Consider the following 4490-nt stretch of genomic DNA (forward strand, 5'->3'; position numbering starts at 1 on the left):
TGGAAGGGATATTACATTGTAGGGAGCTTAATTTAATGAAGGTAGAAATTGAATGGGATTCATCCATAACAATAAAGGCATTAAGAACATGAAAGACCCCAAGCTAGAGATTGAACTATGTCATAGGAAGAGCATTAGATATTATGGAATTCTTTGAGGTAGTAGCAATTAAAGGGGCAATGGACAAGAAGATGAATTGGCCAATCTAGGAGTAGAGGGGTGGGCCTTAAATAAGTGGAGGAGATAGACCTTCACTCTAGTTGAGAGAGTCAAAACAATTCTTTCCACTTCAGGTTCAACCACTAACTATATTCCTAGTCTAGACTATCAGGTTGAAAAAAGTTTCATTTTGGCATTTTGGGGCAAGTATTGGTGATTTTAGGAGCTCAAAGGTTTTTTGTCAATAGGTTGGGGTGTTCAAATCAAACATTAGACCGTTAGTATGATCAAGATATTAATGTGAATATTTTCCTAGGAAACATTGGACAATACTTGCTCAAAAAAAGTACTCAAGATTTTGGCATAAATGATTGTCAATTTAGAAAATGGTCTCATCTGATCTAATGATTAAACTTCATAGAGAGTCAAAAAGAACAATATTAGTGACACATATAATATGTCTCACTGAAAACCAAAGACAAATCAGTCTCTTTCTCTTGGTGTTTTCTTGTATTTTTGGTGAGACTTTCTTTAGGTCTTGTTGAAATGAATCATCCATTAGAGATACCTTGAGGATCAAAAGGAAGTAATGAACATGTATTGATGACAAATGTAACCATGAAAGGGTCAAGTACCATGAGAGTCTCACTAAAATCCACAATTTTCAACAAAATAGAACATTGGTGATATTTTCCAATCAACTTGCCAAAACTAATGTTTATTGGGATGACATCTCACATCACTATGTGATTTACTAGTGATTAATGTCGCCCCATTACCAGTTAGCATTGATATGAGTCTCACTAAAATCAAAAAGCCATAGGGTTCTTCAAAGTAATAAAGGTGACCATTGTGTATTATCCTAAAGGGCAATGTTACTTTGACAACACCAAGAATTGGTAAGAGTCTCATTGAAATGTACACATGAAGAAGGGTTCATTGAGAGTACATTGTTGATCACCAAGTATTTTTTTGATGCTTGATCTCACCTCAACAAGGTCAAGTGTCAACACAAGTCTCATTGTAACCTATGCTAGGAGGGTCTAAAGAGGTAATATCAGTGAGAGTCTCACCGAAAAGCACTATATGTTTTGTTCATTGGTGTGACCTTGACTATCATTGAGTGCTTTAGCAATGACATTTCTCACATCAATGAGGATAAATATGCAACATTGAAAATAGTTCTATGGGGTCATCCCAAAAATCATTAGGACTTTGTATTGTGGGCATAAATGTTTATCTGAGAATATTATTTTTAGGGGGATTCTCCATGATGTTTAATCGATTATTGCAGGCATTGATAGACATGGAATAACATTAGGAACCATGCGGTTACAAGGTTATGCCACTTGGAGGAGGTCCTAGATTTTGTCCAAGGCATAAGTTGGTAAGGCTTGAATTGAGACTCTTCTTACACCATTTAGTTACCAAATTCAACTGATAGGGATGAAGGTTAGAAATTATGGAGTATAGAGTGCTTTGGTACTCAAGTTAGGAGGACTAGATCTAGGCTTGTTCCTTATGTCACAAAGTATGATAGTTGTTTGACAATACAATTTTATTTATTTATGTTATTTTAGTTTTGAGTAATGCCTTTGTCTATGATCCATGCTCTAGTTTTTCTTTTATTCTACTTAGTACTTGTACAAGTATCTGTTTTGGTCTCTTTCTATCAATGAAACTAAAGATGAAGAGTTTCACTCATTAGTGATTTTTATACATCACAAATCTTACTCCTCCAACACTAGTTTACTTGAATTTCTTTATTTATGTTTTTATTGATATATTATCTCTATTTGAACACTTTGAAGATTTAAAATTTCTAAATATTACATAAATTTTATACTTTAAAAATATAAAAATTAATTCCTATTTAAAAAATAAATAAATAAATATGCAACTATACCTCTACCTTCTTATTATTATCATCTGTTTCCTTTCTTCTAATCCTATTTAATGTCTTTGATATATATATATATATATAGAATACAACTTTTGCATAAATTTATGTAATATTTCAATGTGAAGGATTACTATGTTTGGCATTTGAGGGAGAAGAGTGTCAACCATAAGAAAGAGACAAATTTCAAGGCTACTTGAAAATGAGAAAAGATACAAGAGTTTAAAAGTTGCAAAAAAAAAACATTTTATAATATAAAAATTAATTAGTTGAAAATTATTTTATAAAAGATGTGAAGTTAATTAGTTGAAAAATATTTTATAAAAGATGTGAACTTTGCATACTAGGGAAGTTAACTTTACAAGTTTGTTAATTTAGGAAATACGTCACTGTTTTTCTCAGGGTCATATTTTATCATTGCCTGTGTGGTGAGGCCCACTCGGAAACTTCTACACATGCCAACATAATAATAATAACCATAAATCTTAGTCAATGTTAAGGATGAAAATTCACAAAATCAAACCAAAAATAAATTTATTATCTTAAAAGTGTCCACAAATTTAAGCCTTCATCCTTAATTAAACTATTGTTGGACGTAAAACTGGCAGCCTTTACAAATTGACTTACTTTTAAAACATTATCTTTATTGGAATGACGTTGAACATTTCTTATTAAAAGCTTAAAAGATTTAAATATATAAATAATGTAGAAGGCTATTGTTTGTGTGGGCTGTTTTGAACAATAATAATAATAATATAATACCCTCATGCCCATGTATAAAGTACGTTCCGTGTTTAATAGTGTTTTAATAAATTTTAATTTGAGACCCTTATCTTTTTCCTGATCTGTGAATCTAACATGGTATTCTATAAGATCTCTTTACACTAATAATAATAATAACAACAAGTTCATACTATGAAATGTTCATTACAAACATTTTTAGTTTTTTAATATATATTATTGATTTGATTTAAAAATTTATATAAATAATTAAGAGTTTTAAAAAAAAATTAATGTCTTAATAAAAATCTGTGTTATTATGTAAATAGATAGAATATTATGAAATATTAGACTAACAAAATAAACAAAGTATTAACAATAGATAAAAAATAAAGATAGAACAATAATATAACAAGTGTCACAAAATGAGTTAATAGTTGTCTTTAGATTTTAGTGTAAACTAAATTTTCATTTAATAAATTTATTATAATATACAAAACATTTGAAGTAATAAAAGTATTATGTAAAATAAGCCTCAGATTACATTTGCATCAAATGGCTTTCAAATATCATGGTCTTAATTGAAGTTTTGGATGTAGTAGGATGGTAATCTTTGTGACATTTTTCGCTGGGCTCTTTTTCGTTGGGCTCTGGGTTTTGTCTCTGGCACACCAATCAATGAATTGTATTCATATGAGTTTTGGGCTCTTTGTAATTACTATATTCTCGATCTAAAAATCTAGGACAAGATTCATTAATGTTGATAGACACTCTTTCTTGATGCATATTTCTTCTTTTGCATTCCTTTTTTTGTATCAGGCAATGACTGAAGTTTTTTTTTCTGTTCTTTTCTCTGGAGCTCTTTTGAACTAGTTATTATTAATATAAATATAATGTTTCCCCAAAAAAATATTATATAATTATAGTTTTGATAATTATAATAATAATTTTTTTTATTATAATTATATCAATAATTATCAATCGTTAATAATAAATAAATAACAATAAAGTGGAACAACAAAACGTCGATTTATTATCAACTAGATTTTTATAAAACATCATTTTTTATAAGAAAAATAAATTGATTGATTGAATATCTATCAAATAAAGAATGTTTCTTTAGAATCAATAAATAATTAATAATTTTTACAAGTCCACCAAAAATTAATCTAAATGTTGTCATCAACAAGCCAACAGCTCGCCAACAGCTCTGCAAAATCTGTTCACTGAAAAGTAAAGTGAAAAAGAAGTGCTTTGATAATGATTAGAGAAGATGTAGGATGTACTTAGTATATAGTATATATTGTTTTGCTGAGCACCTATTTCATTGGAGTCCTTAGATCCTATTGAGGTCAATAGCTTGTGATAGATCACCTCGTGAAGTATCTTCAAAAGCTGTAATGTTTTATCTGGTTTTTCTGAGTAATAATTGTTAGTAGTTTGTGAAAGGCATACGAATATCAAAAATCATTTTTAGTACGAGCATCTAAGAATCAAAGTTGTAAAGTCAAATGGTGGTTGTGTTTCTTTCCTACCTTAACGATATACAGCTCCTCTGAAGATTTAAAATTGAAACACACGTGGATTAAATCACATTCATGAATCAACTTGTTTAGTTGGAAGAGTAACCGGCCTTGATGATTGAGATTTTGTATACTATATCACTCTTCAGTTAACCCTGGTGAAGTCTAAGTGCGGTCATACAATTTTT

Source organism: Cupressus sempervirens, chromosome 8 (assembly GCF_028749045.1).
Source record: "Cupressus sempervirens isolate cs-2001-9-10 chromosome 8, ASM2874904v1, whole genome shotgun sequence".
Taxonomy (NCBI): Eukaryota; Viridiplantae; Streptophyta; class Pinopsida; order Cupressales; family Cupressaceae; genus Cupressus; species Cupressus sempervirens.